This window comes from Chiroxiphia lanceolata, chromosome 1, assembly GCF_009829145.1.
Source record: "Chiroxiphia lanceolata isolate bChiLan1 chromosome 1, bChiLan1.pri, whole genome shotgun sequence".
NCBI classification, from domain to species: domain Eukaryota; kingdom Metazoa; phylum Chordata; class Aves; order Passeriformes; family Pipridae; genus Chiroxiphia; species Chiroxiphia lanceolata.
This window is the reverse complement of record NC_045637.1, coordinates 11,552,510-11,576,013: the sequence shown is the minus strand read 5'-3', so window position 1 is coordinate 11,576,013 and position 23,504 is coordinate 11,552,510. Positions and strand designations below refer to the sequence as shown.

General features: G+C 37.6%; 1 long non-coding RNA gene across 2 annotated transcripts; it reads left to right on the top strand.

Annotated features, from left to right (window-relative positions):
- Positions 1-3,339: 3,339 nt before the first annotated feature.
- LOC116792488 lies at positions 3,340-21,481 on the top strand. 2 transcript variants are annotated; one of them, XR_004359145.1, is made up of 4 exons: positions 3,340-3,445; positions 13,943-14,077; positions 14,497-14,638; positions 20,194-21,481. It is a non-coding gene; the product is annotated as an uncharacterized LOC116792488 (long non-coding RNA). The 2 variants fall into 2 exon arrangements; XR_004359144.1 differs by lacking the exon at positions 13,943-14,077 and having other exon boundaries at positions 3,350-3,445.
- Positions 21,482-23,504: the final 2,023 nt, after the last annotated feature.

Here is a 23,504-nt window from a genome sequence, read left to right as displayed (position 1 = left end):
TTGGAATTCAAAATAACAAGGGCCAAATCCATTAAAAATCCAAGAAGCTGCAGTGCAGAAGCATCTCCGTGATCAGAGCAGCTGGAAAACACCAACTTTCAGGGTCCCATATGGACCTAGAGGAAAGCTGAAGACAATGGCCCTGGGCCCAGGCTGCCGCACACTTGTACTCGACATAGTCCAACCATGGGTAAATAAAGCTGCATTAAAATTCAGGATTGTTTTAATTTACATGGGTTTGTCAATAACCACTAGAGACAAAGAAAACCCAACAAGTGGAATTGTTGATGTCACACCCCCTTCATGGAAAGCATAAGTAATAGAAAAGCAAGAGGGTCATGTGCCAGTTACATCTCCTGAAAGCACCACAGCTCTGGACACTCTTCTGAGCCAGAGATACTACTGTGTAATTTGTTCTACATCTGTTGTTAAAATGGGTTTTCTTAAATTTTTCATTTATCTACATTTATCTCTTTTAAAGCCTGTGCTAAACCTTGCCTGCTTACTGAACTGCTCTGCCGATAAGGTGGCTTTACTGAGTATGGACAGTGTTTCACTAAATGAAATTTGTGAGATTCTAATAAGGAAAGTTTCAGCAGCTTGAGAGTATAAATGTTTCAGGATGATCGTGATAATAAGGTGCGACATAAGATACGCTCTAATACACTGGGAAATAGTGAGAACATGTTTATGATTCCAGAAGGTGTTATTGAAGAGGGATCTAGTTCCCATATATCCTCTTGTCTATGTGAGCAGAATTATGTGAGGATGGATTAATGCCCAGACTGAACTCCTACCAGCATGAGTTGGCTATGGATACTTTCCCTCAGAGCAAGGGCAAATATATTCAGGAGATGGCATCTCACAGAGAAGCAGGCTGCCATTTGGACCAATAACCTGGGAAATGGGCCAAGGACCACAGCTTGGTCAGAAGAGAGCTGTGGGTTACCAGCAAACCAGACCACTGACAGCACCACAGCCTCTGTATACCCTGGAGATCCTGGATGGCTACTCAGCTCTGCAGATTTTCTGGAGCAAATAACCTTTTTGGGATTGTTGCCTAATCCACAGAGCTAAAGTAACATGGAAAAAAAAAAAGAGTAGACAGAGAGGAGAAGTAAGTGATTTTCAGAGCCCTGCATGGGATACCTTCAGGGATATAATTTGGATGCTGGGTATAGGTTAGGTTTTGGCAGCTAAGATTTTCAAATAAACAAATTAGAACTAAAGCAAAGTGGGCTGAGAGCCTTTTTCTTCCTCAAACCTTACTGTTGCTTTATTTATTTAGCCTTCTCTCTCCTTTCCAGCTATCATTGTGTCAGGTTCAAGAGGGGCTGAAAATAAGACAACAGAAAACACTAGTGGCAGATCCAATCTATGTGGGATTAGCCCTTGGCTACATTACCTCCAAACTGAAATATATAAACAACATATAGATGTTACATGAATGTTCTGACCATAGATACCTTCAGGTGCAGTAGCGTAAAACAAAGCTGGAAACCACCATATGGTTACAGACACAGCACCGTTTAAAAAAATCCCTGCATTTTGAAGTATATTACCATGCAGTAGGAAAAAAGGCTTAAAGCAACCTTTAGAATATCAACCTGAAGAGCAAATTATAAACATTTTACATGCCTTGAATAAAAAATGTTGTTCCTCTAAGCTATTTTTCACATACTAATTTCACATTCATCTCATTGTGTAACATTAGTAAGAGAAATATTTCACCAAAATCACTTGAATTCTAAAAGTCTACTGACAAACTATTCAATTTGGCTAAAAAAAGTAATTATTCTCATTACTTTTTTCTTTAAAATATACTATTTGCTTAGAATGGCTTTTACATTGTTAGCAGAGACATAAAGAAATAATGGGCCATTTAGTGGGCTAATGTATTTTTCATTTGTTTTTATCAACTTCCTTTAAAAAAATAAAAATATCACTGCTGAGGGTGAAATCCTATAATAAGGTTAATGAGTAAAGAAATAACACAGAACTGTGTTTATCATACTTAGCAGGTCTAAATCACAAAACAGGAGAAACAGATGCTTTGGAATGCAGCCGAGGAGTTGATCAGTAGAAGCTGATTATCTATTAATGAGAGGTTTTTAGTGGTGTACCCTGGTGTAAAAATCACTAGACTCCATTCAGGCAGTCATCAGTTGCAAATGCCATGTATATGAATCACTTGATTGATGTACAAAATTCAAAACAGATTTCCCCTGGTGCCCTATGGGTTGTCACGCACTGATGCTCTCCTATCTGTTTATGTTAATGAAACAGGGTTTTTCAGTAAGTAAATATGTGTAGTATTTAATTAAACTCACTGCTGAGCTCTGTGTGAAAATGTAGCCACATTGTTTAGAAGTACTGTCTGACTGTAGTTCTTTGTTTTCACCTCAGTTTTCCTTCCCAGTTGCCTCAGTTCCCTGTCTAAAGAGGAGCTGGGTTTGTCCCATGCCAAGACGTTGTGAGCACCACGATGCTGTGCTGCTGAAAGACTCCCAACCCAGATCCTGTTCCCAAATATCTTGCGCCTTTACTCTTAACTGGAAGGTGCCTTTGACTTCAATAATGGCAGGAACAAACCTTCAGGTTCCCATCACCAGCCCCACAATTAGCAGGATTGCAAAGAGGGACCTTCTGGAGACTGAACTGCACTGGCATTGAGCAAACTGCTCTGCTTTTGACCCCCTTTGGGGTCTACATGAGGGCTGGGCAAATGGTTTTTTATACGATTTGTTGCCGTATTAGGAGGCAAAGACTTTATGAAGTATTTGGAGACTGAATGGTTAAAACAGTTTTTTGAAAATATATATTATGATTAGAGTAGAAGTAAAAGCTCCTGGCTCCTACTTCAAGGCCCCACATGTGGGCAGGACAATGTAGAAAGAAGCATGAAAAGAATAAAAATCAGGCTTAAGGTAGAAACCCGTAAAAATATTTCCCTCATCTCAAACAAAGATCTTATACCTTTCGTTAAAGAGGAATCAAGGTTGTTATTAATATTATTATTATTATTTCATCTCAATGCATTTTCTGCCTTTTTTTTTTGTTACTGTCATCATTATTCTCCTGAAAGAAATAGAGCAGCTGCTCATATGCTTTGCAGCACTCATAGTAAGTCCTGGCATGATTTGTGGCTCTATTTATTGAAGAGTTGGTTAATAGTTTACATTTATTAGTGGCTGCTTGCCCTTTACTGTGGCATGTGTTTGCAATTTAATGCTGCCATGTGTCAATAGTATTTGCATGTTTGGTATTTTATTAGCCATCAGCAGTGCTCATGCATTTTACTTAGACCATCCTATAACTTTCCCTGGCTTTTTGTGGGACTGTACATAGGAAAGGGTCAGTGTAACAGTTCCCTTCTTCACATTTCCAAGAGTCCAAAAGCTGCAAAAGCCACACCCGTTCAGATCTCTCCTCCTCTTCCTATCTGGTAAGATATCAAGGATCTTTTCTGGACTAATAGTGTTAGGAATACTTTGCTGAATATGATCTTTTCTCTTGTGGCATCGTTAATCAACTGAGAAAGCAATTTAAAAGGAATGCTGGACTCTGGCTGTTTTGTCTGTTTTTTTTCCTGAGGTTCGATGCAGAGGGGGGCTCAGAATCCAATTAACTGAAGTTATTGTTATATTCACGAAGAGCTGCTCTTTCTACCATAGTCTCACTAACACACAAATATTTCAGAAATCCTACTTGCTCATGGCTTTTTTTTTAAACAACAAAAAGCATTTTCAGTGTCATTCCAGATCAATAATACACAGCACATGACCGAGGGAAGCAGAAATGCCAGTTCCAGCCGTGGCTGTGCCTACATTCTGTCAATATGTATGAGAATGATGGCTTTGTTCCTACAGACGGTAGACCTTTCCCCTAAATGAATAAACATGCTACCAACAGGTCCTTCTCTCATGCTGCAAAAGTTCTGCTTTGGCAGAAACAGAGAAAGATATTTCCAAAGGATATATATTCCTTTTCTGAAAGTACAGTAAAAGCGCCAAGTTCAATTCACTTGTTGAGTTACTGCCTTCCATCTGATTTGTGGGGACTTTGAAAGCCGCTTGGAGATGGATGAGCGTAGCTGGTGAAAAACTGTGGAATATTACTTGCAAAGTAGTCTTCAAATTAAATTCCCCAAATTGCCTTTTGCTGTGTTTTTTTAATCACCTAGCAGTCTTGTTTACAAAACTTCATGCAAATGACATATCAAAACATGGTTATTTATGAAGAAAACAAATCATCCAGACCTACCCGTTCTTTCATATAAAGTTGAATATTTTTTATGTACTGAATGCATTCTCTGTTGCCAAGCCCTGAGCTGTCATGAGACTGGCTGTTTGAAAGATCACACAAATAGTGTTCTTTAGTGTTCATTTAACTGGTTGCAGAGCTCTCTAGTATTCACATTTCTAAGGTTTGCATGCACCTGTGCGTATTGCATGTGTATCAGAAAGAGAGACTCTCATAGGTCTCTGGCTCCTGAGAGTTAAAACTCTAGCAGTACCAAAAATAGTGGATCTTAATGAGGAAATCATTACATTTGGAAATTTCTGAAAACTCATGAGGTCTATAGTAAAACCTCCACCGACTTTTTTATGCAGCCCAGATTTTGCCCCATGTGAAATCAAATATTTAATCAAATTCTGCATTGCTGTAAAAAAATATGGCAAAATTAGGGCAGCTGTGAGTATATCTATAAATTTTTTTGGCCACAGTCTGCATCTAAATCTGACACCTAGTTCTTCAAAAATCCTGTCCAACATCTAAGGTAGGAAAGGGCTGAAATCATGCTTTTTTTTCCCCCAACTGAGTCTACATAGATTCACAGTCTAGATGATCTTACACTAAGATTCTTGAATATAGGGCTTGAACAGAGAGATAATAGTCTCATTTTCTAGTTTAGGCTGTAAAAAAAAAAGGATAACAGCAGGGGCACACTACATAGTCACACAACCATTAAGGTGCTTAAAAGCTTTGATTTAAATTCAGGTTCCACACGTGATGTTTCTATGTTACTAACATCACAACCTTTCAGCTGAGTGCCCCAACCAGTTAGAGATATTCTCAGGTGGCTGTCTTACGGTCTCTAATCTCAAGAGTGTTTCCTATCTAACTAGTTTAATCATCACTGAATATGGCACAGGAATATGAACAACTGTGGAAATTATGATGTTTCTACTGGAAAAAAACCCCCACACCTACGGTGATGTTGGACAAGAGTGGCAGGATCAGTCCTTGGCAAACCCATCACCGGGAGAAACAGATTTTTTTTCTTTTTTTTTTTTTTTTATGAACTTGTTGGCTAACATTACACAGAGCTGAAATACATTTAATTTGTCTTATGAGGAATAAAACCTTTTGTTGCAGAAAAAAGCCAACTTGCTGCAAATGAAAAAGAGTGATTTGTCCATTCCTCCAACAGGGTCTTGCTCTTATGACAGTGAAAGATCTTCAGCACCATCTTCTTTATCATTGCTTGTAATGGGATAGGGTAATTTGAGGCAGATATTAAAAGGGCTGGATCCTCCATGGGTGAAAGAAATACCACTGTGAAAAGACAGTAGTTCAGAACAAACTCCTCAATTTCCTACAAGCTGCCTTAATACAGTAACGGAACATAATTTTCCATGAGTGCAAGAATAAAATTATAAATAAATTGACTGCATCTTGATGTGTTTGTATATTATAGAATCCTCTTTTTTTAACAGGTCAAAGTATGTAAGAAGGTGAAATTAAATTAACAACCCCATAGATGTATCCTTGTCTGACAGGAACAGGCTAGTCAGGAGATGGGATTAATTTCCACTTTTGTTCAGTATGTATTTATTGGAATTCTATATATACAAGCATAAAAGCATATATACACTCTGAAGCTCTATGTTTTTAGGTTGGGCCTTGAAGAATTATTTTATGTCTAGGCACTCTTTGATTTGGAGTAGCATGGGTCACACACGAACACAGAAGGAAAGGGCAACTCATGTGCCTTTAATCTCTATGCTCATACTGATAAGGAAAGGTAAAAGGATTATTTGGAAAAATTGCATTTGTTGAAGAAGGGAGAGCAAGAGGAGACTGGTTTAGATCAGCAGAGAGATTCCTGCAAAGTGCTGTCTGTGCCTTGAAGAGTTTGTATCTTAAGTAACTGAATAATTAAACCCCATCTCTAGCATTTAAGATCAGGAAGACAGGGATTGACATTGTCATATGTGTTCTGGGCTGTCTTTTGCAACCGGACGTGCCTATCTCATATTGGCCTTTTTAGCCACCAGCGTGCTTGTAACAAATGTGGGTAGAGCCCTCCCCAAATCTTTGTTTGCAAAGCTTAGCCATGATGATGATGTGTTCTGGGTATCCTCAGGACATGACTTTGGGTCTTTAGAGTGCCTGTCTAGCAGCTGCACCACAAAATGATGAAGAGGAGGACTTCCATGCTCTGACTTCTAGAAGCAGAGACATAAGCTGGCCCAGCTCTGTTAAGTGCTGCAGGCAACTTCGGAAGGCTCCTGGTGGCTTACAGAATCATGCTCACAGGCAGGTGGAAAGACAGTACAAGATTAAACATCAAAGACTAAATTGCCTTATTTTTCCTTAACAGAAAGATAATTCAATTGCTTTGGTTTCGTAAGTTTTAAAGGTAGCTGTGAAGCTTTAGACAGAGAATCTGAGATGATGACCTGCTTAAATTCTTTATTTTGATTGAAAGAGTATTCTCTTAAATTCATAGTCCTCACTTAATCATTCTGCTAGATTTTCCCTAAAAGGTGCACCATAATGATCTTAATTTTTTAGTCTTTATTTCTTTGAGTGGTTTTTCATCCCACAGAGAAGCCACAGGGTTTTTTTTTAAAAGCACCATGAGAGAAATTATCTCTCAGACTGGCTGCATTAGAGGGTAGTCTCAAGGCATCAAGGAAAAGAGAGATGCTTTAACTGTTGCTGGTGGCTAAGGTTCAGCCTGCATCCATCTTTGTAGGGAACAGATCATTAGGTTTGTGAGTCAGGGTAAGATCTGTAAGCATGGATGTGTGCACGACAGACAGCGAGGGACTAGAACGTGCACAGAATGGTTAACATCCTCCGTATAACAGGCAGCTGCCAAGCATCCTCTTGTGTATTGTAGAAACTATATCAAAAGACACATTTTCCACCTAAGTCTCTGGTGTACTGGCCTGTCTCCACTGTGATGTTGCAGCTATTCCTGACCAAGAGAGTAGAATGGAGAAGAAAAATAGTTTTTTGACTCAAAATGGATAGAGATTGGCAACACTGGAAGAATGTTTGATAAACAACCTGCTTCTAATAATTTTTTTAAAACCAAAACTGTTTTGTTGGGAGATACTAGAACTATTTTAGATAAGTTCTCCAAGCTCCAGATAATTGAAATCTTTTTTTTCCTGCATGATATTCCAATTTGAAGAATGCAAATTGTTTCTTTCAAAAATTAATTTAATGGTAATAATTTAACAACATTAACAAAGAGAAGTCAAGGTGAAATCAAATTTTGAACTAAATCCAACAAAAATATTTTGGAACAAGTACGATTTTGTTTTATCTTAAATTTTGGCCTGTGCAGTAATTTGGGGAGATTACGATGTACAAAAGGAATATAAAATGCAGGAAAACTGTTTTTTGCTGAAATGTATGAATGTGTTTCTGTATATTTCTTATGTAGTTTTTTATTTTGGGTCTTTCATTTCCCCCTAAACCACGCTGATTATAATGCAAATGGTACACAACCGGGATGCATTTCTCAGTGTGTCTTTCTCCGTATTTAATCTTTGTGACCTTTTTACCTTACTTGCTACTATCTTTCTTCATATTTAGTGTGATTATATCAACCAGGAAACTGTCTGACAGTGTCAAACTTTATTTTAATATGGGTTCCTTCTCATCCCAGGCAGACAGAATATACATGGTACAGCTCCAGATTTCCCCAAATATTGCTCAACTGCTTTCAAGGATGCCAGATTCTTTTTGTAAGCCAAGTGTTGGCTTGACAGTGATGTTATAACAGGAGAATAGAAGTTATGGATTCCTATGGATCCATCTTATGGGATCACAGAATCAAACTGCAAGGAAATGTCAAACTAAGGTATTGGTATAGAAATTCCCTTTCTGGGATGCTGGGCTGTAACCTTGATTCCTTTGATTCCCCACATAGAGCTGAGCTCTGTTAGGCCAGGTTTCATGAACTATCTCTGTCTTATTAGGAACCACCCTTTGGCCTACTTCTCTGCAACGCTGAGAGACAGAGACAGGGTAAAATCCATTTCAATGAATGTTGGGTGTCTGGTGTAGATGTTCGTGTTAGAGCTAATCACTGGGTAACTTTCATAATCAATGCAGAGAAGTGGGTTCATCAAGTGCATGGTCCATCTTATCCCAAGATAAATATGTAAAATAGACTAATTTCACCTTACAGATGCCTCTTTCTCCCCATTGACTGTAGGGAGAGGTTAGATGGTAAGATGTTCTAAAAGTAGATCAAGTGGTTGTTGCTGAAGAAGTCTTCCAGTACTGCAGTGAAGACAGGGTTTCTTCCTTATCTTGCTTTGGCTGTACTCCAGATGTAGATTCATGCCTCACATTTGATGGTGCACTGTGCAGGGAGGTCTTCATAACAGTCTTCCAGCAGGACTGGCTTTTCTGGCAGAGATTGTAGTACATTTCCCTGGCCAGAGTGGAGACTTACGCTGTGCAGGTGGACTAGGTTATAAACCTAATCTGAATACAGTATTATTAGGCCTTTGAATTTTAAGTCACTGATTTAATACCTTATTTTGTAAAACTTATTGTCAAAAAAGTTGTAGAAGTTTGAAGCCTAAGTTGGGCTTAAAAGGTTCCCTTAATAATATATTTTTGAAAAACATAAAATGTGTGTGTGAACGCATGTACACATAAATATATATTCTAAAGTAAAAGGGTTTTCTAGCATAGCCACTTCTATAGCTGAACTAGAACACAATGCCTGAGGAAATCTATAGTCATGAGTTATATTCTCTGAAGATACTTTTCCACTGAAGGCGCATTTATTATAAGACCTAATATAAAAAAAATTAATATTTGTTTTAAGTCAAGTCAGGACCAGAATTTATCTCCCAGGGAATATGTGTAATCTTTGTGATAATCAGAAAAGACTTTCTTCCCCTGGAGTGAACTCCACTGGATTTAGTGCTGCATTAGTACACTGAGCATCTGAACTGTGCTTATTGGTAATTTTGTTTCTCTTCAGCAGAGCACTAGGGTGTTTCTTTTCTTAAGCATGCATGTAGTCACAGAGATTGATTTCAATGGAACTACTCAGGAAATCAAGATGATTATTTCTGTTTATTTTGCAGATATAATACTTCTGATTTTAGAGGAATAGGCTTTTCTGAAAATTGGATTTTAAGGCCACAATAATAATTTTTGTTTCTAGACATCAATCTGAAAGTATTACAGAAATATTAATACTAATAGAATCAGTATTAGGAAAATTGTGTTGCCCATTAGAATTAATTTTATGAGAAAAATTATGCCATTTACATTTGGATTAAGCTTGTAAATATATAGAAGGCTTTTATATGCTCAAGATTCTGTATGCCTCAAATTACTTTCATTATGCTATTTTCTGTAGTGTAGCTACAGGTTAGAAAAAGTTTTCAGGGTTCAGTTTTTGCTCTAGTTCAATAATTCACCATAAGTGCTCTAACCTTCTAGGTTCTTTTTATGCATCTTGAAGAAGAGGAATCTCACACTACATGCTTAGCACCTGTCACTTGGAGAAAGGCTTTGGATGGAGGTCGCCTGTAGTCCTGATGAGTCCTTTACTGAAGACGCGCAATGGGAAAGACAAACTTCTGCTTCCTCCCCCATTGCTTCTACTCAGGGCTTGGCACTGGGGTGGAGACTGTAAAATGTTTTCATCACTGAGGGGAAAGATCAGACAGACAGCAGCTCAAGCAAGGTAAAGGGTAATGCCAAACTGGGGGAGCAATCTACATCTGAAGTCATCCCTTCTCTGAATATGGGATGGACTCAGGCAACCTTCAGGCCTTCCACTCCATCTGATTCATTCAATGACTCTTATTTTTTGCAATTAACTGGAAAGTGTTGCACTTCAGAAAAAGTTCTGATGGCATTAATCTGTTTGACAGTAAAGCCCCTATGGGACTGAGTTTTATAATTTACTCACTTTACATATCCTATAAAAACAAGGCAACATCTTCATGCCCTTGAGTTAATTATTTCTTTTTGCTCCATGGACCCTGAAGTCTTCCTACCATCTTCAATAGGACAAGTGTACCTACTCATTCACATTATCATTCTGTAGCTAGTGATTTTAGCCCCCTCCTCCCCAGATTTAATTGCCATAGAAGAAGACAAGCTTTGACTCCAGGTTAACTGAGCAGTCCAATGTGGGAACACTCTTCATGAGCTTGACCTGATGGAGCCCTAATTATTGATAATGAGATAGTGATGAAAACTGTTCTTGATAACTTGGTATGCTGGGACCACTGAGCTAAAGTGTGTGACACCATCAATACCAGAACAGTGCACTTTGGAAGGGAGGTGGGAGGCAGACAACAGATCTACTTATCTGACCATAAAAGAAGTGTGCCACACATCTAAATACACTGTGACAGCTGATAGGTGGGGGCTGGGCTGCAACTTCAGGCTTAATACCTAAACCTTTCATTTGAAGGGGAAGGGGAAAGGGAGGGGGAAGAGAAAAGGGTGGGATTTGACTGCAAAACCTGTTTCACAGAAATGCAATAAAATTCTAAATCTCAGCTCTGCCATAAAGTCACTGGGGCAAAGACTTTACCCAAAACAAGAACCTTCCAGTGACTTCTCATTTGCTGCCATGTTGCTTCAGAGCTAAAGGTCGATTAGCAGACACCTGAAAAACATATGTAAAGAGGGTGGCATACAGACTCTAAAATTGTTGTGAAGCAGCAGGGGACAGAGCTGCAGCTCTAAACGATCCTATCCTTTACTTGGGTGAAAGTTCTGGAACAAAGATCAGTACAGTGAAACCACAAATAATATGATATGGGAGAATTAATGTAAATTTTTCATCTTTAAAGTTATATTTTGGAGACCAGTGTTTAAAAATGGTCTTCTTAATAAGATACCTGGATTCCATATGGAAACTGATATTAATATTTTATAGAAATGTTTTATAGAAATAAGATTTTATAGAATCATATAGTCATAGACCCATTTATTTTGGAAAAGACCTTTAAGATCATCAAGTTCAACACTTAATCCAGCACTCCAAGTCCATGACAAAACCATGTCCCTAAGTGCCATGTCTACATATCTTTTAAATACCTCCAGGGATGGTGACTTTATCACTTCCTGGGGCAGCCTGTTCCAAAGCTTGACAACCCTTCCTGTGAAGAAACTTTTCCTAATATCTAACCTAAAGTTCCCCTGGCACAACTTGAGGCCATTTCCTCTTGTCCTTTTGCTTGTTAATTGGAACCTCCTTTCAGGTAGTTGTAGAGTGATAAAGTCTCCTCTGAGCTTCCTTTTCTCCAGACTAAACACCCTCACCTTCCCCAGCAACTGCTCATAGGATTTGTGCTTCAGACCCTTCACCAGCTTTGTTGCCTTTCTCTGGACACACTGGTTGTTGACCAGCACCCCCAGGTGCTTTTCCTCTGTGTTGTGCTTTCAGAAGCCATCTTGCAAGTTGAAGTCCTCCAGGAGAGCAAGGGCTAGTAATCATGAGACTTCTCCCAGATGCCTACAGAATATTTCATCTGTCCCTTCATCCTGGTTGAGTGGTCTGTAACAGACTCCCACCATGATATCTGCCTTGTTGGCCTTTCTCTGATTTTGACCTATAAACACTCAACACTTTCATCAGCATCATTAAGCCAAACCACTCCCTAACATACAGGGCTACACCACCGCATCTCTTTCCTTGCCTACCCCTTCTGAGGAGTTTATAGCCACCATTTATAGCAGCATTTCAGATGTGAGTTATCTCACTATGTTTCTGTGATGGCAACTATGTCATAGTTTTCCTGCTTCTCAGCAGCTTTCAGCTCCTCCTGCTTGTTGTCCACTCTGAAGGCATTGCTGTAGGTGGACTTCAGTTGGGCTATTGATCTTGCCACTTTTTTGGCAGGAGAAATGCTAATTCCTACGTGACTGTTTTCAGGCACTTCTGTGTTTTCAAGAATCAATAACTCTTCTGTCTTTGCTCCCACATGGACCTCCATCCCTACCTTCACTGAGACTGAAGGACCATGCCAGCACATGGTTCCTCAAACACTGACATGCTGCCTTCAGGCTTTTCTCTAGCAAGCTTGATTTTTAACCCTTTAACCCTTCAATTCTAGTTTAAAGCTCTTTTAGTGAGCCCCGCTAACCGCAGCTGATATCCCATACCATATGGTGTCATGCATATAAAGCTGGGTGGTAGGAGAAGGAAGAGGAGGTATTTGGAACGATGACATTTGTCTTTCCAAGGCGCTATTATGTATGTTGAAGCCCTGCTTTCCTGGAGGTGCTGACACTCTTGGCTGCCCACGGGAAGTGGTGGATGAATTCCTTGTTTTGCTTTGCTGGCATAATGGCTTTTGACTTACTGATTAAGCTGCCTTTACCTCAAGCCACAAGTTTTCTCACTTTTACCCTTCCAATTCTCTTCCCCATGCCGCTGTGGGAGAGTAAGTGAGTGGTTGTGTGGGATTGAGTTGATGGGTGGGGTTAAACCATGACAATGAACAGGGTAGAGGAGTGTATGAATGTGAATTATATTCTACCTACAGCATTCAATGTATTGATTCCAAAATATTTGTATATTGTGAGAGTCTGTATTATTTGAAGGATTACAAAAAGCTGGAATATATGCAAAAAGATACCCATGAAGCAGTGGCCCAAAGACCTGCAAAAGACCCCATGTGTAATAAGGTTGGAGGCTGGTTTGTTGAAAGGTCACTTGATCACAGTGTACATGTAAAAAAATTATCACAAGTTAAATGTGTGTTTGGTGCCTCAAGGGGAAGGGTAACAGAATCTGACGCCTGAAACTTGAAGTGAGAAGGAAGACTAGGAGGCATGGTGTGCTTGAACATACCATTGCAGTACTTGTGAGTTTTTGTTTTGAACCTATTCAAATTTTTTGCAATTCAGAAGTAGAATAAAGAACCTTCATTTGAAGATGAAAATGAAATACTGTTGCATATTAAATTTAAGGTTGTACATTTGAGCAGAGGATGTGAAAGAGGTCATACTAGGGCTTGAAGAACCTTATGTGGATCTGAACTGGTCATTGGTAAGTGCAGGTTAGAGATGGGTGAAACATTTCCAATTATGATAGCAGAAAGGTCCTAAAACATCCTTTCATTAAAAGTAGCAGGGGTGTTCTGAGGAGGCTGTTTAGTTTATTAGGACAATTTTGTGATACAGTGACCGATAATAATGCTCACTGGGCTTACTTAAACATGGAGGTTCTTTTCACTTGTATGTTCTAATGAAGCAAACAGAAGAGGTCAGAGTGAATGGAGCTTTTCATCTCTACATTATGCAGCTTGGTAGGATGGAGTGTTTGTGGTGCACACACTTGCTGAGAAAGACAATTGGCTGTGCTACAGTCTTCCATTAATTTTTGTCAGCACAATACCTCTTTTTGTAGTGTTTCATTCTTGTCTCTTTTGAAGACCAGACCACGAGAGGAGAGGGTATTCAAAACCCTGTAGTTTTTTGTTTTGGTAGAGCTGAAATATCAACAGAAACTGCCCTATTCCAGTATTTTGACATTGCTATTTAAAGTCCATCTTGAAATCAAACTAGGAGATTATTATAGATAATATCAATTACTTATGCCATCATTTAAACAGTTGGTCCAAGTTTAAGCAAATGCTTAATTTAATTAAATTCTTTCCTGAAGTTCTCTCAAAACAAAATCTGTCTGTTTTTGCCTGTGACACAGGTTAAAATCTGCATCTTCTGAAAGACTTTGATGCTCCTTCTGCTACCTGGATATCTAGTTTAACACCACTGGCTTCTCAAATGTCATGCTTAAAATAGGCTTTAACTTTCTAATACTGAGTGAATACTGTCGGAGGTAAGCCACGAGTGTAGCAACAACCATAGGTTTGAGTTAGCCACGGAACACAGTCCTATATTCAGCACCTCCACCCCCAAGAATATGGTGATCATTTGTACCAACCTATACCTCTCATATAAGACTGAGAATTTATTTCCCATATTTCAAGTCCATAAATTACTTGAATAGTATTATATCACTATAATGATCCCTAAAACTAAAATTATTTCACTGAAATTTAGTCACAAAAGAAAAACCACTTCACTATGTGGTTTTGGAAGCACAAGGTCTTGAGACCTTGGGCAGGATACATTTTTTAATGGGCAGATTAGGTAAAAAGAGGTAATCATGAGGATATGACAATGAATACAGAATTCTTGGGAAAAAACTGTTAAGATTTATCTCAAACAGATATACTTAAAATTTTTATTCCACAGATTCAGAAAATCTACAGTTTGAATGGATTTCTTGTTCATCTTATGGAACCTCAGGTTTATTTCAATGAAGCTGATGAGCTGGTGACCTTTGTAGTGTCTTGATAGTCTCCAGAATGCAAACCTTCAAACAGAGATGCTGAAAGTAAGTTCTCCTTTTTCTCAGCACTGATTCTAAAGCCCGGGTATGCAATTCAAACATTTATTTTATAATCACAAAGGTAACTGTCCAATACTTTCACATGTTGCAGGTAACAGACACGTTTTACTGTTCTATAGAGCTAAAAAAATTTGAAAAAACCAACCTTTTGAAAGCCAGTCTTTTGAATATTCAAAAACAGAGAAAAAGACTGGTAAGTGTAGAGTCATAGATTCCTCCGTTAGAAAATCTCTCAGTTTTTAATGTGTCACAACAACACTATGAGGAAGGTATGGGGGAGCTTTCATTTCATTTTGAAGTAGATACTTAAATCCACAAAGGTGTCAGGTTGGTGAGTTCCATTTGAAACTGGATATAGCAAGAGCCTGAATATATTTGAAAGCTTGGAGAGAGACACCTCCCACTTAATTGATTTGTCTTTTACTTTTGCTAGTAGTAGTAGAAAATAGTGGAAAATTGTGCTTAGTATGGTCAGTTTTCAAAATGCTTACTTGACTAAAATTAATTAGATATCACAGCATCCTCAAAATAACTTACTGTTCTCTGTTTATTAGCTAGTAAACTGAAAGGAGGGACTGAAATTACTTTGCCGAAGCCACACATCAAGTCAAGATTAGAACTTGTATTTCCACGTTCTCAATTTTGTGCTGTAACAGTCTGATTATACTGCCGGCAGTTTATCACCTTGCCAGTGCAGTAGTGCTCCCCTAGGCCTCCTTCTTCCTAATAGTGCTTAACTTTCAGACCATGTTAAATGCTCACTGGAAATGGGGATGAAGGGGATTGGCCAAAACTGTTACTCTCACTCTTTTTTACGCAGTTTTTAAAGCTAACATTAATTTTTTATTCTGTGAATGCCTAGAGCCATATTATACACCCACATTATGGTAGACCTGAATTCTTCTGAGTTGCTAAGTATCATAATGCTTAATTAAATCAGTGGACGTATTTATTGTTGTGAGCATCTCTGAAGAGCAAGAAACTTTTATTTAGCTCTCTGAAGGCAGGCACTGAAGTCTAAAACTCATGACCGGACTTTTAAATGATAAGACTCATTAGGAAGTGAGAAAATATTTTTCTATACGGTATGTTTCACAGTAATCCTGGGAGATTTTGGTTTTTTTAAAGAAAAAAAGACAGATTTCCAATATGTAGTGTCATGTTCTTAAATCAGTGAACTAAGAATAAATGTGAAGTTTTTCTTAGATGAATATAATATTTATTCCTAGACTTGGTAGGCAACACAAGATGCCTGTTCTTATGAGAACAAGGAATATATGTGAGATACATTGTTTTAGATGCAATGAGGCCATTTGTTAACAATTTCCCAGAAAACTGCTGTAATCTTTATCAGTTATGGGGACTGGCTTTTGCTGTATTAGGCTGACCCACTCCTAGTAGAGCAGTTCAATAAAAAAAAATTCATTACATGAATGCAATGGAAGTTCAAATACTCAATTGTAACCCCTATGTGTTAATGAAGAAAAAAGATAATACTAAATGAAAAGAGAGGATTATTTGCTTTCTGTCCCATACCTTCTTAGAAAAGCTGAGACTAGCAGCCCAAAACTTTAATGCAGAAGTGCTAGAATATCATAGGCAGGCCCTCAGCTCTGATGGGCTGACAAGGAAAAATAAGCACTCTTGAAGTCGTTAAAGAAAATCCTAATAAAATTCTCACACACCTTAGGTCTGTGGGATGACAGTATTAAATGTCATCCCTCTGCCTCCTACCATCAGATGTCCAGTTAAAGATCTGACAGATTACCTTTCACAAAACAATAGATTAAGGATGCGCTTTTTACGTGTCTTCCAGTTCCGTTCAAGAGGCAGTTCTGAGCAAAGGAGATTTTTTACATTTTTATCTGTCCCAACCACACTATTACTAAAATAAACCTCCAAACAGGAAAAAATTACTATAGATATAATCATGCCCATCAGGAAATTAATAATGAAAAAATCAGGACCAGCACCCAGGAGCAATTACACAACAGTGCTGGTACAAGGGCACCAAGGAAGAACAACCATGGGACTCAGACCTTAGGAAAAAAGGAACACGTAACGCCTTTTCCATTAGTGCATCCTTGGGATGGGTGCAAGCTCCCCCACAGTCCAGCTTTTTCTGTCACCCTTTTGCTAGCAGCATTACAACTAGAGACACAGTTATAAGCAGAGCATATAAAGCAGCCATGTAATGACAGTGACTTAGTGGTCCTTTGCAGGATGAATATAATTAACAGTGGGCACACAGCAGCACATCCCCACTGCATGCAAAATGTGGCATGTGGCAGTGGACTGTGGCTGCCCCAAGGATACTTCTGTTTCTCAAACCTTCTTCCTGCTCAGGATGATGGCTAGTGAGCTCTTTGCTCACTACAGAAATGACTCCATTACAGAAATGACTTATTTCTCAGCATTACTGAAATACTGGATAAAAAGGAAAATCTAATTAGCTAAAGGTTCCTTCCTCTGCCCTATATTTTAAATAATCCTGCACAAAGGAATTTTACCTGTTTCCCCAACTCTTGTTAATATGGCCTGATTAGATATGAAAGCAGAAAAGTCAGTGATTAGATATACCAGTACTTTAAATTAAATCACATCTGCATCTGTGCATCCCTTTTAGGCTTACTTACTGTCATACCTAAATAAATGTAGCTGGACATTGCAGGCAAATGAACATCCAGATAATACGTTACATCCAAGGTCTCATTCTAAGGGGTCTGCTTTTTCAATGAGGCATTAGAATTAAGAATCTGACTTGTCAAGGCCTATCAAAATGCATCGGGATAAATTTTGAGCTAACCTAAATCAGCATAGTTCACCAAAACTGACTTCAACAAGTGGAGAATCTGTCCCACATCTATCTCAGGCCTTGCAATAAGTTGCTTATGAAAAAGCTCATAGCCAAGAATTATTCATAGGAATGGGAAAATAACTTCAAACACAAAACAAATCAGACAGAACAGAAATCTCTGTGCATTCACCCTATGAACACAATGCAGAAATTATCATTTCTGAGGGAAACTTGCATTAGGCAGAAGTGTCTGCCAGAGAGCTATCTCCGACAGGTAGCAGTATCACTGCCCCAGTACAATAGCTCCATGGTCAGGGCATTTTTCTAGGCACTGGGAAAACTGGATTCAATTTCAAATACAATGGGGACCACAGTGACACAGTGTCACAGTTTCCCTGTGACACAGCCAGCTGGAGCAGGCAGCAGTTGGACAGGGTCCTGTGTGATCCCTCAGTATCCAATGGGTTGGTTTCAGTGTGCTGCGTTAAAATGTTTAGGTGTGTTGTGTTTGACTTACAGCAAAAATGGGAACCTGTACTCTTTTACTGGGATGCTGGGGGATTTTGCAAAAAAAAAAAAAAAAATCAGACTTGTCTCTTATTTTATCAGGACGTTTGGCAAGTCTGCTTGCAGCAGCTGGCTCATTGGCTTTGGCCTTAAACGGGCTATCCAGAAGTGCCCAACTCCTACTAAAATCTAGGTCATCCATTCTTGCCATTGGCTTCTTCTCTCCAAACTGCCCTTCAAGGCCATTGTAGCATTATTTCCAGATTATAAATCAAAAAGTTTCCTTTTCTTAAAATTGCTATAAATACTTCAAAATAACTTCACCAGTGTAACAGGACTAAGACAATTTGAATAAGCATGTTTCTCATTTGAAAACTAACTTCTCCTTCCTCTGACTATGACCTCAACGAAGTAAATTGATGACTTTTGACTTCTACCACCACAAATAATCCATTTTTAAGCCAACCACATTTATTATGTCTATTTAAACACCAAGCACACATTTATCTGAAGCCAATGGCACTTTCTCCTTATTGTGAATTCTAGTGTGCAGAGAAGAGAAAAAAAAGAAAGAGACTGATCTCAAGCTTAGAAAATCCAAACACTGAAAAAACAAATCCTTCCATTGAGGCCCATCTGGTCTTTCAAGAAATAAATTCTGTATCTCTTCATTCTGCTTTTGTGTCTATGTCTAGTGCTCATGTAATTTATGCAGTGAACCCTCTATTTCTATACATGACTAGGCTACTTCTTTATTCCTTTTTTTTCTGACATCTTATTACAAAGTTCCTGTTGAAATTCTCTTAAAAATCAGAAACTCATCCCATTTGTGACCTTTCGTTATATTCAGTAACAAAGACACCTGCCATTTGACCTTGTCATCCAGACATTTGTCACTGTCAGCTCGGGATTCCAAAAAGGTTTTCATTTTCTTTGAAACACTGTCCTTCTCACTTTGGCAGTAAACCAATTCTTGAGAGGTCAACAAGAGCTATTGACATCTTCACAGTCATCACACATCAAAATTGTAAATGTTTTTTGCAAATCAAATACTGAATCAGGTACTGCAGCTATCTCATGATGTTCTGCCTCCTAGGGAGAGAAGCTACTAATCTTTGAAAAAGTAGAGAGCCAAATCAAGTGAATCAAGAGATCTATCAGCTCAATGCGAGTTACTATATGGAAATTTCTGGTCTGTATTATGCAGGAAGCCAGACTAGGATGTTGTAATAGGTTTTTTTTTCACCTTAAAATGGATGTGTCTATCAGCCATTTTAGTGGAATCACTCAAAATGGCATCTGCTGAGGTTCTGACCTGTTTATTTCTTTCGTCCTTTTTTCTGGGGAAGGAATTGTTTCTATGACTGTAACTCGATATACTAACTTTAATTTTTCTTCCTTCTTGGAGGAAAAAGGAAAGTTCCCCATACTCTGATATACTATGTTTAATTATTCTCCAAAGATCAGAAAGTTTTGTGTAAGGGGAAAGGAACATATGAATGAAAAGGCCACAGGTTTATCCTGTATTGCCTCTCATGAAGAGCACAGTGTGCCTAACAGCTTCTGGAAACTCTCATTGTATACTCAAGTTAGTATGTTACACACATTTTGTCTCAGCATTTTTTTTTCCCGCATTATCATATTATTCTGTTCTCAGTTACAAAACTGTGATCTTGAAATGGTTTATAATGGGATATTTAGATTTATTTTTAACATGCTTAAATATTTCAAATGCACTAAGAATTCTGAATCAAGCACTGGGTAAACTAACACAATTATTCACAAAATGTTTGAAAATAAATTCTTCACTCTGTAGACCTCCAGAGACAAACACACACACACACAAGGACCTATTTTACATACAGTAAAAATAACGGAATAAAATTGAAGTCATCATTTAAAAATACAACTTAAGACAAGAAAAAATGCTATGTTACAGTTGTCCTCTAAACAAATTGCACAAATTCTGCAGTCAAAATTAAATCTAAACGAAATGTAAGGTACAGAAATGCACAGTTAAGGCATTCAGACAGTCTTAGTGTGTGTCAGCGTAATAACAAAAACATACATTAAAATCAAACTACTTGAATTTTGGTCCCAATTTGTATTAACTTGATTTAGCAGACCTAATTTCTGTGTTTTTTAATTTTCATGATGTCACTTGAGGGTAGAATTGAAGCTATTTTATTATCTTATCTGTAAAAAGTCTGATTCACCATATTTAATTTTTTTTCAGAGTAAAATTATTCATCAAATCTAAAGAGCAGATGAGAAGTCGCTCAAAGGAGAAGACAATTGTATGGAGCAAAATGCAGACAATTGGAATGAACACATGATACTGTACACTGATCCACTTTCCTTTGTTTTCTCCTTCCATGATAACAAAATCAATCAGCCTTATGGACAATGGTCAGATATAACCAGGGAGCCCTCATTTCATTAATCCATCTTCCAGTGCCTACAAAGGGTTTATAAGAGAGCTGGAGAGTGGCTTCCTTTAGGGGCATGTACAAAGTAATGGCTCAAAACTGAAAGGGAGTAGGTTTAGGTTAGATATGGGGAAGAAATTCTTTACTGTGAGGGTGGTGAGGCTCTGGAACAGTTTTCCCAGAGAAGTTGTGGATGCCCCATCCCTGGAAGTGTTCAAGGCCAGGTTGTATGGGGTTGTAAGCAACCTGGTCCAGTGAAAGGTGTTCCTGTCCATGGCAGGGGGCGATTGTCATCATCACCAAGGAATTATGAAATTAATTCTTAGTATATAAGTATATATTTTATACTTATATATGTATGTATAAAATTACTATTAAATTTAATATTTTATTGTTTAAGTATTGACTAGAGGGTTGTGATTTAGATAGTTTGCAATTTCTGAATCAAAGTAAATAACTTAATTAAATATTACATTACAGCCTCTGGGAAACATTACCTACATTTTCAGTAGAAAGGGAAAAAGTTTGAATATATTAATGAGGGGTTGCAAAGATTTATGCCTGTACTAAAAGAAACAGTAAACATAGCCATGATCAGATAATTTTTTTTATCTAGGAGCATAAAGAATAGGACATATGCATCCATTATATCTAAACTTTTAATAAATCTTGGTATATTTCACCTTTACTCATGCAAATGCCTTGTCATCATCTTGCTGTATTGTAAACTTCAAGGTAGGTTTTTTATCTAGTTGTCACCAGCTGAACACCAGTACAAACCACTTATTTGGACTACATTACAAAAACATACTGCAGTTTAGCTCACAGATAAGTTACAATTATGTTAAACAATTAATTTTTTCTTCCCTGGTTGCTTTTGCATCAGTGATTCAACAGTAATTTACTCTTTTACTAGCTAAACAGAATTTTTGTCACAGGTGCAATCTTTCCTCTGTTATTTATGCTCATAAATAATAAGTTCCTGCACTGTAATATATATAATATTTTACCAATTAGTGAGTTGATTCCTCTTAAAGTAAGTTTTGGAATTAAGTTCCTAGCATTATCTATTTTGAATAAATTCTCTGAGTATATAGACTGCTGTTCCGACTTCAGTGTTCTTATTAGAATGCATGGGGCTTCTTTCTTTCCAGGGGTAAAACAGAAGCTTAAACATTTGCATCATAAGTCTCAACGCTGTAGATGTAAACTTATTTTTTCCTTAAATCATATGAATGTGTATGATGTCACATCTTAATCTAACTATATTTTAGTTCTTTGACTGTGTTAAGTGTTTCAGCCTGGTGAGTTCAACTTAAGCAACTACACAATATCTTAATTCTCTTGATGATCAACTGTGTTGGTAATTTAGTTGCAACAACGGCAACTACCCCCAAAAAAGCAAGCTTAAATCATAATTCTTCTTTTTTTTCTTGATGTTTTTCTTTCATTTCTTCATTCAGTTTATAGTGTTTTCTTATGAAGTATATACCCCCTGGCCTGAAAACCTATACTCCATGTCGTCTGGTTTGAATACTGCAGGTGCTATGAAAATATATTAGCACGTGGATAAATAAATTAAAAAAAAACAACTCCAAAATCATTGATAGCACAGTCAAGCATATATTGCATATTTTACCTCAGAGGCCCTTTTTAATTTTTAATAAGCTTACTGCTGTTCCTGGTCTTTAGGACTACAGTGCCATTAGTAAAGAAAAATGCCATTTGGTATTAAAGGAATGTAAGGAATAAACAAACAAAGAAAAAGAGTGGAAAAGTTTTATGAAAAAACTGTGAGCTTTCCAGAATAATACTGGAAAAATAATTTGAAAAACCATTTTTCCTGCTCCTTAAAGAACCTAAATAAAAATGCAGAATGAATTCTGAATGCATATAAACAGGTGTTTTTTGTTTATAACTCTTCATTTGCATCTTATCTCCATGTTACAATAATAAAAAACTATTTAATTCTGGATAGGTAGCATTGAAAAAAAAATTCTCTTGTTTTAGTTACAACTCAACTGGAAACATTTGTCATGAATAATGACCATGAGGGCTCCTCAAGATGTGAATTAACACTTTTGCTATTAATATTATAATGATTATCTTATGGATACTTCTTTGCATCCCTTATGATCTGCTATAACATCAGTAAACACAAGTTTGCAGTTTCACACATGGTTAATACCAAAATATGGGTGCATAATGCTGCATATGAGCCAAGAAAAAAATCTTTTGAGGAACCTACAAAGGAGAACATTTATTCTTTCACCTGTATGTAGTGCTTAGGCATCCCTTTTGTGATCAAGTATCTAACCATGATGTGCAAATGAAGAATAAAGACCTTTTATTTACACCAAAACACAGTCAAAGGACAGCCCTCACAGCCTTCACCAACTTCCCTGTGGAAGGGAAAAGTTTACTCCTAAAACCCGAAAAGCTCAATATAAAATGTGAATATATCATCTTCCTCTGTTAATTCTGACATATGAACATGCTATCTAAATCCCAATATTTTATTAATTCCTGTTGTCATTTAAGTACAGGTATTGCAAAACCTTTTATCTTGTTAAAGTAATTCTCTTTCTTCTGAATACTCTGATTTATCTAATGCACTCTGCTGCCAGCAGCACTGAGGGACTTAATGTAAAGGATATTTAGATACGAGATACAACTACAGTTAGGGACTTCAGCTCTACACTGAAATAACCTTGGAAAGTCACCTTACCCATCAAGTTTTCTCACCCAAAGTCTATCTTTAGAAAGGAAAGGTTTGGGTTTCTTAGTAGTTGAGGGTGGTATGTGAAACTGGCAGGTAAAACTCTTAGCTCAGTGCAATCTTTGTCTTAGGTGTGATCAAAAATATCCATTATCATTCCACTTGTTACCACTAAAACATGCAGAGAATACTCTGTGTATGAATACAGAGGCCAGTACTTTCACAGTGGTCTTAACATTATAGCAACAGCAGATTTATAGCAACCCATAAGCCAGGCATACCTAAAACACTGAGGCATCTTGAATTTCAAGAGTGCCATCATTTGCACTTGACACTCATTCAAATTTAAATCATGTTTAATTTCTTACATTGTTTCCCTCTGGTCTGGATCCAAGAAAC